Source organism: Hibiscus syriacus, unplaced genomic scaffold (assembly GCF_006381635.1).
Source record: "Hibiscus syriacus cultivar Baekdansim isolate YM2019G1 unplaced genomic scaffold, ASM638163v2 tig00111877_pilon, whole genome shotgun sequence".
NCBI lineage: Eukaryota > Viridiplantae > Streptophyta > Magnoliopsida > Malvales > Malvaceae > Hibiscus > Hibiscus syriacus.
The window spans coordinates 1812281-1827904 of NW_024063208.1; the positions used below are offsets into that span (position 1 = coordinate 1812281).

The window sequence follows — 15624 nt, forward strand, 5'->3', positions numbered from 1 at the left end:
TAAATTTTGTACTCATGAGGGTTAGGATGAAGCTTCGAAAATGGAAATAGATGCATGAGTATTTATGTATTGTCCCACCCAATTAAATCCTTAATTGTAAGAATTAAACAAATGATTAAATTGTTTATAAATTTGATAATAATTAAATAATTTATTAAAAATAATAAAAAAATCAATCCAAACGATTGAACTATTCATTTTTCTAGTATCAATTTTCATTCTTAACGGTTTACAATAGTGCTAGTTTAACCTATTGGATAACTGATTTTTATTCAACCAACTTTTCTCCTATGAATAAGTAATAATATGACAATTTTTTCATGAAATGATAAAGAAATTATTGTTATTTCTCGAAGTTTCGGGGTTTAAATACCAGGAATACCAAGGGTGTAAGCGTTTAATGTCAAATGGTTAAACAAATAATGTCTTCTACTTACCCTAAATTAATAAAAAGATAATAATATCATATTATTTTAAGAATTGATACACAATTTAAAGATGAGTCGAACAAAGAGATGTTGCAGTCACGAACGTAATTTAGATGGAAAGTCGTGGCTAATGAAATAATGGACATCGACGGGTCATTCATTCTGATTTAATCGGAGAATCACGGCCAATGAAATAACAATCATAGACCGATATTCCTCTATAAAAAAATAAGACATAAAGAGGGGATATAAGAGTGAACGAGAAGAAAATTGACAGAAGTCCTTTAAATTGTAATTAAGAATTATTTATAGCGGTTTTAACTGATTGTATTAGATATAGGGTCACTATAATTATTATTTATAGGCCACCGTGCTAGATAGATTCATTATAACAAAGGTTACAGTAGCAAATAAACAAAAACAAAAAGCAACTGAGAATGCTAGGGTTGGAGATAGTTTACGACCTCCAGCTTTATGACACATTTGCATGAAAAGTTCCATGTACATATTAGCCATTGCACCTCTCCTGTCAACTTCAATCGGCAAATATGCATAATAGCAGCGTCACAATGCTCCGGCAGCATCGAACTTGTCATCGTTGATGTCGGTACCTTCAGCGTCAAAACCGAGAGATCGTAGCCGATATACGGTTTTCCGACCTAAGAACTTCGTTCTTAACAATCAATCGGAAATGATTGCCGAAAGTGTTAATATAGGTTTAAGAATCCTAATATTATAATGGTATATAGAACAGTTATAAACCATCTTGACTCAACAAAGACGATAATGTATATTTTAAATTCGGATTTTCGTCATTATTAGATTCGTTTTCACATATTCAAATATTATAAAGAGATTTAAGATATTCGACTCATTATCATCTATGAGATTAGGAAATAAGGTTAATATTTTAAAATATGTTAATACATTCGTTTAACAATTCAATGACATATGTTAATCAAATTTAAATTACTATATATATGTATGTATAAACAAATGTGAATAAATTAACTTCATACGTAAGTAACCTTTTGACCCAAACTGTCTCCATTTATAACGGAAAATGCACCACTTAACTACTAACGCCGAACTTATCTCCTTGATCCTTTGAACCATTTAATTAACTATTTTCTGCAAATTTGAAATGTCATTAATTTCGTTATTTTAAATTATTATTTCACAATTTGTATTTATTTTTTATTTGTTTCGACGTTTGTTCTTTGATAATCGAGCCTTTGAAGAAGAATCTTGATTGTTTACTGGCAATTCATTTTGAATAGCTTGTGCCACAAGTAATGGCTTGGTTTAGAGCTTGTTCATATTTGGGAAGGTTGGAGATCAAAAGAACACTTCCGCGAAGTGGATCATATACAGTAAGAAGCCAAATCTTTCATTTACGAAGTCGAGGTTTTCGTTCCACTGTATTCAACACAAAGGACAGCCTCACCGATTCCGAGAGTTGTGCCTCTTTCGAAGCTGTCTGAAAGCTTTCTCGATGGGACGAATAGTGTGTACTTGGAAGAACTTCAAAGATCTTGGGAATCTGATCCGAGCAGCATCGATGAATCCTGGGATAATTTCTTCAGAAATTTCGTTGGACAGGCATCAGGAAAGGACAGGTTTTCGGGCCAAACGATACAGGAGAGCATGCGTTTGATGTTGCTTGTGAGGGACTACCAAGTTAATGGTCACTTGAAATCAAAATTAGACCCCCTTGGTTTGGAAGAAAGGGAAATCCCTGTTAAAAACAAGATTAAATTCAGAAACAATTACTGTATTTTTTCATTTTCAACCAGTGAAGAATTACATGGTTTATATAGCACTTGGTTGCTGAACCAAGAAGCAACCTTCTCAACAAACTTTGACAAATGAAACGGTGAAACAATATCCTAACAGACTACGGCTCTGATTGCCTGCAATGCACCATACATCATATCCAATAAGCTTAGTTTCAAGCTTCTTGAATATTCTCCATGCACTCTCTGCAGTATGTTACGTATATAACCCTGCAACTCGATCATTCTTCTAACATTCCTCCTGCTTCTTCTTCTTCTCCCTGTTTAGGACAAACATTCACTTGCTCTCGAAAAACTGTAAAGGCTATTTTTGACAGAGGCTTTGTGAACCCATCCGCAAGTTGGTGTGCAGCAGGAACATAACTAACATATAATTTGTTTCCTGCAATTTTTCCCCTGACAAAATGCACATCTAAATCGACATGTTTAGATTGTGCATGTTGGACAGGATTCGCACTAAGCGATATGGCACTCGTGTTATCACACCAAACTATTGGTTTTTCCTGCTGAGTTACTCCAATATCATTCAACAATGCATCTATCCAAGTAACTTCTGCAACCGCATCTACAAGACTGCGATATTCAGCTTCCATGGTAGATATGGATACAACTTTCTGTTTCTTTGTGCTCTATGACACCAAGTTACCACCAAACAAAACACAATGACCTGACATCGACCTTCGATCATCTACGCAACCTCCCCAATCAGCATCTACGAATGCAACAATTCTTAAAGCTTCCTTTGATGGTTTGAAGAGCAAACCATATTCAATTGTGCCAGCTAGGTATCGTAGAATACGTTTGGCAGCCTGCAGATGACACTCACGTGGTTCATGCATAAATTGAGCAACCTTGCTCACACTATACACTATGTCCGGTCTTGTGTGACATGCATAGAGCAATGCACCAACCATACTTCGAAACTCTCGAGCATCTTCGATCGGTTTTCCAGCATCTCTTTGAAGTTTATTGGATATGATCATATGTGTACTGGTAGGAGTTGCCCTTGTCATACCTGTCTTCTATAGCAAATCGGAAATAAATTTCTTTTGAGATAACATAAGACCACTAGTACTGCGTTGGACTTCAATCCCCAAAAAGTAATGTACTTCCCCAAGATCCTTCAACGAGAAATTAAGTTTGAGTGACTGAACCACTCGTTCAATTACAGTAACTGACTGACCAGTGATCACAATATCATCAACATAGACTAGTATATAGGTAACTTCCCCTTGAGCAAGTGAAATGAACAAAGATGCATCTGCCCTTGACATTTGAAATCCCATCTGTAGCAGGCTATCTTTCAGTTTGTTGTTCCAGTTCCTGGGAGCTTGACGTAGCCCATACAAAGCCTTATGAAGCTTATATACTAGCTTGGTTCCATCCTCAGCCAACTTCTCAAAACCAGGCGGCTGTTGTATGAAGACTTTCTCATTCAAATCACCATGAAGAAAGGCGTTATTAACATCCACATGTCGTAGTGGCCACTTGTTTGTTACAACTATGGATAGAATAATATTTAGAGTTGGAATTTGATCATGGACTAAAATTAGACCGCTGGCACACATAACAACGGTCCATAATGGGCCACATCACTAGTCAACTTGGGCCAATAAAATTCAGAAGAGAGAAGGGCCAATGTCTTATCTCGGCCAAAGTGTCCCTCATTATAGAGTTCACTTATAATTTGCTGCCTCAATGAACAATCTGGAATGCACAATTGTAATCCACGAAACAAATACCCATTATGCAAAACAAAATCATGACGGTGACCCTCAATTACCTCTTGAAATATCCTTCCAAAGGAAGGATCAGCTGCATACATATCTGTGAACGTCTCAAATCCTGCAACTTTAGTACTCATGGTGGTGAGAAGTAAGGTACGACGGCTCAGGGCATCTGCGACGCGGTTCAAACTCCCTGCTTAGTGCCTCAGCGTAAAAGTGAATTCTTGCAAGTATGCTACCCATTTGGCATGACGTCTACTCAGCTTGTGTTGGCCATTGATGTACTTCAAGGCCTCATGATCGGTAAACAGAATAAACTCCTTCTGTACTAGGTAGTGACGCCAATGCTTCAGGGACTGAACTATGGCATAGAACTCCAGATCATAAGTGGAATAATTTTTCTTTGATCTCGATAGCTTCTCACTGAAAAAAGCAACCAGACGACCTTCCTGACTCAGAACACCACCAATGCCAACGCCAGATGCATCACAATTTACCTCGAACACTTTGTCAAAATCTGGAAGTGCCAAAACTGGAGCCTCGGTCATCTTCTGCTTGACCAGTTGAAAACTGGCCTCTGCCTCCTCAGACCACTGGAAATCACGCCCCTTGAGGCACTCTGTGATAGGGGCGATCAGAGTACTGAAATTTTTAATGAATCGACGGTAAAAAGACGCCAAGCCATGGAAACTTCGGATGTCATGTAAGGTTCTTGGTCTGGGCCACTCCAAGACTGCATCTATCTTTGACTGATCTGCATGAACACCATCAGTAGACACAACAAAACCAAGAAAAGTCACAGAAGTAGTGAAGAAAGAACACTTCTTTTGATTGACAAACAAGCACTCCGTTTTCAGCATCTCAAAAACAGCACAGAGGTGATCGAAGTGTGAAGTCCATGTTGGACTATAAACGAGGATATCATCGAAGTAAACTACAACAAATTTCCCCATAAAAGGCCACAAGACCTGATGCATAAATCTCATGAACGTACTGGGCGCATTGGATAACCCAAAAGGCATGGCCATCCACTCATACAACCCTTGTGGCGTTTTAAAGGCCGTCTTCCACTCATCTCCAGGCCTTATTCTGATTTGGTGATAACCGCTCTTAAGGTCAATTTTTGAGAAGACCTTAGAACCAGATAGTTGATCCAACATATCATCTAGACGGGGAATTGGAAACCGATACTTCACTGTAATTCTATTGATTGCTCGGCTGTCAACACACATACGCCAAGAACCATCTTTCTTTGGCACTAACAGAGCAGGGATTGCACATGGGCTCATACTCTCTCGGATATAGCCCCTCTCCAACAACTCTTCCACCTGTCGCTGCAACTCTTCAGCCTCCTTGGGACTGAGGCGATATGCTGGTCGATTTGGCAAACTTGACCCAGGAACAAGGTCAATTTGATGCTGAATATCCCTCATAGGTGGTAGTCCAGGAGGAAGATCCTCTTGCATCAAGTTAAAGAATTCTGCTAGCAGCCGCTGCACCTCTACTGGTAAATCTGTACCCACGTCTACTGCATTGTTCTCGCAAGGTAGCAAGGCATAGACCACGCCGCCATGCTCAATCTCATCTAAAAACCTAGACATAGAAAGCAGATTAGTATTATGGGTTACTGGGGTAGGAGTAAGTCCTTCCCGCCGGGGTGCCAACACAATCTTTTTTCCCTTGATGCTAAGGGAATATGTATTCTTCCGTCCATCATGAATGACACTGCGATCATACTGCCAAGGTCGACCCAACAATATGACACGCATCCATAGACACAACATCACACCAGGCATTATCAAAATATTTTCTACCAATTGAAAAAGACACGAGGCATCGCCTATCAACTGTTACCTCATTGTATTTATTTAGCCATGACAACTTGTATGGCTTAGGATGATGGTCCGTCTTCAACTGCAATTTCTGGACAACCTCCTCGGACACTACATTCTCACAACTGCCGCTGTCAATGATCATTTTGCAGACTTTATCTGCAACTGTGCAAGTCGTGTGGAAAATATTGGTTCTCAACCAATCGTCCCCTGAATCGCCCATGGGGGTAAGTAGACTCTTGCGAACGACCAGAGTCTCATGACCATCTCCATACAGCACATCATCAGTCATCATCGTCATACACGGGTTCCAATCTCCTCAGTCTCGTCTTCCACGTTTTCCTCAATCAACAAATTTTTGCCCTTTTGACTAGCAGGCTTCCTGCAATCAGTCGCTCTATGCCCTTGTTCACTACAACGAAAACATCTAATAGTAGGGTTAGAATTACCCTGCGGTGGCTGCTGAGCAGGACGGGACTCTTGAGGGCGAACTGGTCGACTGTTGTGATCGCTCCTGATCACTGGTCTCCTGTTTTGCTATTTTTCAACAGCAAGTGCACGCTGGTATGCTTCCGAAACACTCCACAATGAATGAAGGCTGAGGACATCTTGCAAGGGCTGGCGTAAACCCCCCAAATATCGCGCCACCATCTGCTCCTCCGTCTCAGATAATCGTTCCGGGCGACCAATTGGTAAAACTCCTCCGTGTAATCATCGACTGATCGCGCGCCCTGCCTCAACGCATGAAGTCGCTGAAATAAGGTTTGCGTGTAGCCGAAGGGAAGGAAGTGGCCCTTCATCTTCTTTTTCATCTTCTCCCAATCAGTGATCTTGGCTTTGTCTTGTCTTTCTCGTGAACGTCGTAACTGTTCCCACCACGCAGATGCTCTGCCCTTGAGTTTGATGGCGATCACTTTCACTTTCACACGATCGGGGACTTCCTTATATTCAAAAATATGCTCCACTTCATTAATCCAATCCACGAATCCCTCGGCCTGTAACGTACCAGAAAACTCAGGGAGATCGACCCGAAAACCGAGGTCTCCATGACGCTTCTCCTGACCACGGTGCTCCCGGAATCCTGCGCCCCGGAATCCTGCGCGATTGTGATATGGGTTTTCGAAAGTGGAATTGGTATCGTGATCAGAGGCCTCACGATCCTCGAAATCCTGCGCCGCCAGGCGCTGGGTTAATTCTGCGACTTGCCTCTGCAAATCCGCAATCATCACATCCTGAACGCTGCGATCACGGCGTTGGGCTTCCTCATTCGGAACCTGCTCACGACGACCACGACCACGACCTCCAGCCATTGAAACTGGTGAAATTTCCCAAGAAGATGTTGAAGCTCTGATACCAACTGACGCCAGACAAAATAGTAATTATCCTGTAGGCTAGCTCCGACAGACGATTCACAAGAAAAATTCACCCAAAAACCAGAGAAAAAAGTCTCTAGGGTTTAATAAAATATTATAAAATCAAACAATCCAAAAAGCAGTCCACAAGCCGGACTGTTATAGCCAAAAATCGTCTTTATTCGAATTTTGCCAAAAATAGCAAAATCCCGAAAGTCACTCTAAATTGAAATTCGAAATAAAATAAGCAATCTCCCAAAAATCCGGCCTAAATCGGATTTAAATTGACTTCCTAATTAACAATCGAAATATTACCATAAATAGTAAAAAATAACTAAATCTAGTGATCTGGAGGGGAAAATGGCAGAATTTGAGGTTGAAAAAAATGTCACATGGAGCATAGCTCAAGTGGAGAGCGTGCGCGTCGAAAAGAGCTTTCCGGATTGGGGTCTTATGCGCGATTCTGACACCTGTAGCCAAAGTTATGGCCAAAAGACTGAAACATACTCAAAACGACCCCAATGAGGAACATGTCACAATCAATTCCCGCCTTTGCGCTGATCTGCCAACTCATGGTATCTCAACGCCATCAACGTGCAATCTGACAGCTCAGCATCATCTGTCTCGGATCCCCCTGCATCACCAAAGGAGGTATACTCATGAGTGAATTTCCAGGCGAGTGGTCTGAAAATTCAAGTACATTATCAAGCTCATCATTATGGCCCGCTTCATTCTCAACATGGCTTGCTTGAGACGATGCACCAGGATGTTCCACAATTGGTTCCACTGCCGTAGGATATGCATTATGTCTTTGAGGAATGACCTCTAACGATGGTGATCGTGGAGATGATACCACACGATGAACATTATCATGTACAACAGCTGCAAATGGAAACACAAGTTCATCAAACTTAACATGTCTGCTAATAAAGATACGACCATTAGCTCCAAGACATTGAAAACCTCGATGCTGAGCGCTATAGCCCAGAAATGTACACTCTTGGGATCGAGGCATTAGTTTATGAGGTTGAAATTCTCGCAGGTGAGGAAAACACCTACAACCAAAGACTCGCATGGTTGTGTAATCGGGTTTCTGTTTAAGTAATTTCTCAAAGGGAGAGATATTATTCAACACCTTAGTCGGCAGGCGATTTATCAGGTATGCTGCTGTGGTTACTGTATAAGACCAGTATATGATTGGAAGAGATGCTTGCGTTAGCAATACAAGTGCCAATTCTATTAGGTGTCTATGCTTTCGTTCAACAACTCCATTTTGCTCGGACGAGTGAGGACATGTGACTCTATGCAAGACTCCTGCATGAGCTAACTCTTCTGTCCAGTTCCTGTATTCACCACCCCAATCACTTTGTATAGCTTTGATTGGCAGTGAGAATTGAGTCTCTACCATGCACTTGAACAATCTGAAAGCAACTATAGCCTGTGATTTATTCTTCAATAAATATACCCACGTATGCCTAGTACATGCATCTACAAAAGATATGTAATACCGAAAACCAGCTGAGGGCTCAGGCGAGGGTCCCTAGAGATCTGTGAAGACAAGTTGGAAGGGCTCATCATACACAGTGGTTGAGTCAACAAACGGAAGCTTATGGCTTTTACCCAAACAGCAGGCAACACACAACTAATTCGAATTATATGGAATATCAACAACAATTGAATTATAAACCAATTTCAAAGTTGAAAAAGCTGGATGACCTAATCTCCTATGCCAAAGCTCAAAGGAGTTACAACGATTATGAACTGCATAAGCTATAGCATTATTACAAACACTCAGCTGACTATCCAAGGTAAACGAATAAAGTCCCCCTTTCTGCCTTCCTTGAAGAAGTACATGGCCCGTTCTTTCATCTCGCACACAACAGGTATCCGCATGAAACTCGAAGAACATGTGATTGTCCTTAGCAAGCTTTGAAACGGAGAGAAGATGTTTAGATATTTCAGGAACATGCAACATTTCAGTAAGTAGCAATGTTTGAGAAGACGATCGTAACACAGATTGACCTACTGATTGAACACGAAGAGAAGAACCATTTCCAACCACGAGATTACCTGGACCATCAAGATCAGTGGAATGGTTAATATGAGCAGCATCTGGAGTGACATGATGCGTCGCGCCCGAGTCCACGATCCACTTAGCACGAGCAGATGTCACATTTGCAGAAGGAACTGCAGGACCCTATGTAGTCACTGCACTGGTTCCTGACTGATTAGCATAGCACGTATAAGCAACACTATCAAGATTAACATAGTTAGCACTGCTCGAATCATCCTTAAATTGCGTTCGAGAATTAGTGGCAAGAATTCCAGCAAAGTCTCGGTCAAACCTGTACCAGCATCGATCAACCGAATGGCCAACCTTACCACACAACTGGCATTGCAGCCGTGCTCGACCTCTACCACCAGCTCGACCACCACGCATTGTTGATGACTGCTGCTTGAATTCATAAGAGTTTTCAGATCCAGTAGATCTACCAGAAATTTGTCCATGAGCAACATTAGCACTTATAGGAAAATTCTCAGGTTGTGAATCGAAGCCAGCTAATTGTGTCTCTGCATCAACCAGCATAGAGTATACGCGATCAAGAGATAGTGTGTCAGGGCTCGATGTAATGACAGCCATGAATGATTGATACTCTCTCGGCAAGCCTTTCAGAATGCTAACCACATGCTCCACCTGCGAAACCGGGCTGCCACATGATGCAAGAGCATCACAGACTTCTTTGATTCGAGTGAGGTATACACACATGGAATCATCACCCTTCCTTAGTGATTGCAACTTATAGTGCAAGTTCATCACTGAAGTTGTGGATTTATTAGCAAAGAACTGAACAACAGTGTTCCACACAGCTGCTGCAGTTTCAGCTCCAACAAACTGTGGCAGGAGGGGATCACTAATCGTCGATAAAAGCCATGAGGCGAGAGCACTGTCTTGTGCCATGTAATCCTCAAACGCTTCATTAACAACCGACGTACCTTCAGCATTGACAGTGAACTCCGGCGGAATAGGCATTGTGCCATTGAGGAGCCGTTCCAAACGATGGCTGCGCACCGTAAGCAGGACCTGCTGCCTCCACATTAGGTAGTTCGTCTCATCTAGCACCACATTAACCTTTTTATTGGTAAACATAATGCTCTGTAGAAAGGAAGAGATTAAGTAACAACAAGCAAAGGAGCCCCAGGATCCTTAGCGAAAGATACCATGTTAAAAAACAAGATTAAATTCAGAAACAATTACTGTATTTTTTCATTTTCAACCAGTGAAGAATTACATGGTTTATATAGCACTTGGTTGCTGAACCAAGAAGCAACCTTCTCAACAAACTTTGACAAATGAAATGGTGAAACAATATCCTAACAGACTACGGCTCTGATTGCCTGCAATGCACCATACATCATATCCAATAAGCTTAGTTTCAAGCTTCTTGAATATTCTCCATGCACTCTCTGCAGTATGTTACGTATATAACCCTGCAACTCGATCATTCTTCTAACAATCCCTGATGAGTTAGATCCAGCATTCTATGGTTTCACCGACACCGACCTTGACCGCGAATTCTTCATAGGTGTATGGAGTATGTCCGGAGTTTATGCACATCGAGGAACGAGAGAAATATAATTGGTTAAGAGAAAAGATTGAAACTCCGACACCTATGCACACAACAAGGATCGCCGTGTTGTAATTCTCGATAGACTTATGTGGAGTACAAAGTTTGAGAGTTTGGAGTACAAAGTTTGAGAGTTTCTTGACAACAAAAATGAAAACAACTAAGAGATTTGGGCTTGAAGGTGGGGAGACGTTGATTCCCGGTATGAAGGAGATGTTCGATCGAGCTGCAGACTTAGGGGTCGAGTGTATAGTAGTTGAAATGTCTCATAGAGGTCGATTAAATGTTTTAGGTAACGTTTTCCGGAAGCCACTACGACAGATATTCAGCAAATTTGATAAGAACTCAAAGTTTGAAGATGAAAGTGGGCTATATACAGGCACTGGTGATGTTAAGTACCATCTAGGAACCTCTTATGATCATCCCACTAGGAGCGGGAAGAGGATTCATTTGCCTTTGGTTGCAAATCCGAGTTATTTAGAAGCCCCAGACCGTGATCGGAAAGATTCGAGCGAAGCAATACTTTACGAATGATTTGGATCGGACTAAGAACATGGCAGTATTGATTCATGGGGATGGAAACTTTGCAGGACAAGGTGTGGTGTATGAAACTCTACACCTTAGTGCACTACCGAACTACACAACCTGTGGGACTATGCATATTGTAGTGAACAATCAAGTGGCATTCACAACCGATCCGAGGTCCGAACGATCTTCGCAATATTGTACCGATGTTGCCAAGGCCTTAAATGCTCCAATTTTCCATGTTAACGGTGACGATATAGAGGCTGTCGTTCATGTATGTGAGCTTGCAGCACAATGGCGCTAGACGTTCCATTCATCCGTTGATATCGTGTGTTACAGAAGATTCAGACATAACGAGATCGATGAGCCGTTTTTCACGCAACCGAACATGTACAGGGTCATCCAAAAGCATCCCTCGTCACTTGAAATTTATAAAAACAAGCTTTTGGAATCCGGAGAGGTGACTGAAGAAGACATTGGGAGGATGCACAAAAATGTTGATTCCATTCTCAATGAAGAGTTCTTGAATAGTAAAGATTACGTTCAGAAAAGAAGGGACTGGCTTTCAACTAATTGGAAAGGATTCAAATCGCCGGAACAACTTTCCCGAATCCGAAATACTGGGTTTGTGCACATGTTATTAATACTGTTCTTGTTTCTCAATCGGAGAACGGCTAATCAGTGTAGGAAAATTTAGTGACAGTATTTTCCGATACTAATGCCTTCTTCAGTCAAAGAATTTTAAGATCCATCACTATTTATGTCACAAATTCTAACAGGGTGAATCTAGAAATACTAAAGAAGGTTGGGAGAGCAATCTCAATTCTGCCTAAAGATTTCAAGCCCCATAGAGCGGTGAAGAAGGTGCATGAAGATCGAGCAAAGATGATTGAAACCGGGGAGGGCCTCGAATGGGCGATGGGGGAGGCACTTGCTTTTGGAACATTGTTGGTTGAAGGTAAGCATGTTAGACTGAGTGGCCAAGATGTCGAATGAGGCACGTTTAGTCATCGGCACGCAATAGTTCACGATCAAGAAACATGCAGAATTTATTGCCCTTTGGATCATGTCGTGGAGAACCAGAATGCAGAGATGTTTACAGTGAGTAACAGGTATAACATTTCTCATGTAATCGAAAGTAGAAACTATGTTATTCGGAATTAAGTGTATGTTTCGAGCTTCGGGGTATGGTCATATCCCTGTACATATATACTATATGTGGTGTTTTAATCGAGTATATGTCCATGTTAGCAGCTCTCTTTCGGAATTCGGTGTTCTTGGGTTCGAACTGGGATACTCAATGGAAAATCTGGACGCCATCGTTATCTGGAAGGCTCAGTTTGGTGATTTTTCAAATGGTGCTCAAGTTATATTAGATCAATTTCTAAGCAGCGGAGAGGCGAAGTGGCTTCGGCAAACCGGGCTCGTCGTATTGCTTCCTCATGGCTATGATGGCCAAGGTCCCGAACATTCAAGCGCAAGACTCGAACGATTCCTCCAGGTTCGGCTTCGAGCATCTATGTTATCCGGATTCAGAGATGAATGTCAAATATGTGTATGTATGTGTAAAACGAGTATATGACTATACAAATAATAATAGATGAGCGATGAGGATCCTTATGAAATTCCCGAAATGGATCCAACACACAGAAAGCAAATACAGAAATGCAATTGGCAGGTTGTCAATACTACAACTCCTGCAAATTACTTCCATGTTATAAGGCGACAGGTGAGATAGAGCACTTCATCTTTACCATATAGATTACTCGCTAGGTTCTCGTACATCGTATGTTACTCGAATGCGGATCTATGTGTCGGATACGAGTATATGTCCAACACCGTCACATGGTTTTTCGTTTTGTAGATGCATAGGGAATTCCGTAAGCCGTTGATTGCAATGTCACCGAAGAACCTGCTCCGTTACAAGTTCTGCAAGTCGAATTTATCAGAATTCGATGACGTTCAAGGCCATGAAGGCTTCGACAAACAGGGAACCAGATTTAAACGTCTTCTTATAAAGGACCAAAACAATCATTTGGATCTCGAAAAATGTATCAAACGACTGGTTCTTTGTTCCGGGAAGGTATGTTTTCTCGTACCATATATTCATGTTATTTCCTAGACCGTTTTATTTTTCGATTCTGTTCATGAAAAAAGTTTATGAAGCATCACAAATTACTTGAAAAAGGCTGCTTTAAAAGATAAGTACCGTCAGGGTTCGGATTCGTGTCCTATAGCATATTGGACTTTACGGCCAAGAGTCCGAACCCATTATACAACACTTTCGAGGCTTGAACGACTAGATTTCTCGGTTAATACATTCGAGAAACGATGTCCCCTAAAATCGTTATTGAATTATTTTTCAGGTTTATTACGAGCTTGATGAGGAGCGTAAAAAGCGCAATGGCAATGACATTGCAATTTGTAGAGTGGAACAGCTTTGTCCCTTCCCCTTTGATCTCATCCAGCGGGAGCTTAAGCGTTATCCAAGTATGTTCCATTCAACACGAGTTCGATACAAATTCGAATATGAGCCTAATCCCTCAAATAATTCAGATTTTAAAATTTTCTGATATGTTTTAGACTAATCATTTTGAGCTTAAATTGCTTTAGACTTAAATTGTGTTTCAAATAATTCATTGTTTTTAAAAAAATATCGAGTTGGATCCAGGTTTATAAGGAAAAACTTTCAACTCGATCCAACTTGAGAAATTATCCTTTAAATATTTAAGAATAATTACAACAATATCTAGGTCGAAAAATGATAAATTTGTGTTTGTTTGTATCTTCTAATTTGTGTTCTTGAATGCATCAGATGCCGAGATTGTGTGGTGCCAAGAAGAGTCGATGAACATGGGTGCATACACCTACATTGCTCCTCGTCTTTGCACCGCCATGAAGGTGGTCTTGGTTAAGGGATCCATGGAAGACATCAAATACGCCGGAAGGCCACCGCCACCGGTATACTGCAGGTTCACCAAAACGAACAAGCTGTGCTTATAAACCTCGCAATGCAACCTGAACCAATCATGTATCCTTACTAGAGACCAGCCCTGTTCATAAGGATGTCAAAATCGGACAAATTGGTCCCTAATTTAGTCCCTGTGAACTTTGGAAATGAGCATTAAGGACAAGTAATCACGTCATTAATGTTTTTCTTTAATTCTATATGGTCTTGGTTGTCATAATGTTCAGTTAATCGATCGGATGAATCGACCAAGAGGGGGATGAATTGACAATTAAATTTTGGTGGAAACTTTGACAGAAAATTGAAAATATTTGCATAGCGATTTAAAGTGGTTCAAATTTCTCAATCAAAGTCTACATCCACTACCTTAGCTATCCACACTAAGGATTTTCCACAAATTCACTAATTTGTCTTTCTTTTGAGGACAAAGAGTAACCTTACAACTCCCTCAAGAATTATATCCCAAATTCTTGAGAACACTCTCTCTTAAGAGAAATTACAAATTTTGCAAACTTACAGAAAAACCTCATAAGGTAGAATGTTTGCATAATTCTAGAACAAAAAAAGAACACTAAAAAATTAATACAATTGAACACAAATTGTGTTCTTGAAAGCAAAATGAATATTGAATGAATTTTGGCTTGAATTGCTCAAACTTGATGTTTAAGGCTTTTTCTTTTGTTTCGCTAGCTTCTCTTGATCACCAATGGCTTCAAGAACTTGTTTAAATACACCTCAGATCAATTCTAGACGTTGAGGATCTTGGTGGAGTCAATAGAGCCGTTGTGGTGTGATATCCACTTCAAAAAAGCTGTTGGGAGCGTATGGGTATCGATACTCCTTCATAGAGGTATCGGTACTACCTGTTATAAATTCAAATATTTCTACCGTTGCAAACCAATGATATCGATACTGATCAAGGGGTAATGGTACTACTTTGTAGTGTAGTATCAATAATGTCCAGGGGGTATCGATACTACTATGTAAAGTAGTATCAATACCTTGAGTGGTATCAGTACCCGTTTTGTATTCTGTTATAACTCGGAGTCAAAAACAAAGAGGTAGTATCGGTACCATAGACCATGGTATTGGTACTACTATGTATAGGGGTATCAATACCGAGTAGGGGTATCGGTACCACTTTGGCATTCGATGTTTGGGTGTATCGATACTGTATAGGCAGTATCGATACTACCCTTATGAAAATCAATTTTTGACTCGATTGTAGTTCGAAATACTTTGTAAAAATTGTTTCAAAAATATTTAAGTATAAATCTCAAAGTTTCATTTAGTAAGGAGTAAAATTGATATTTGAAAACTTTGGAGTAATATTTGAAATATTCGAATGATTGAATCGAATATAATATTTT

At 40.6% G+C, this 15624-nt stretch overlaps 1 pseudogene; it reads left to right on the top strand.

The window, feature by feature from the left end:
* Positions 1-1544: 1544 nt before the first annotated feature.
* LOC120172766 lies at positions 1545-14330 on the top strand (annotated as a pseudogene).
* Positions 14331-15624: the final 1294 nt, after the last annotated feature.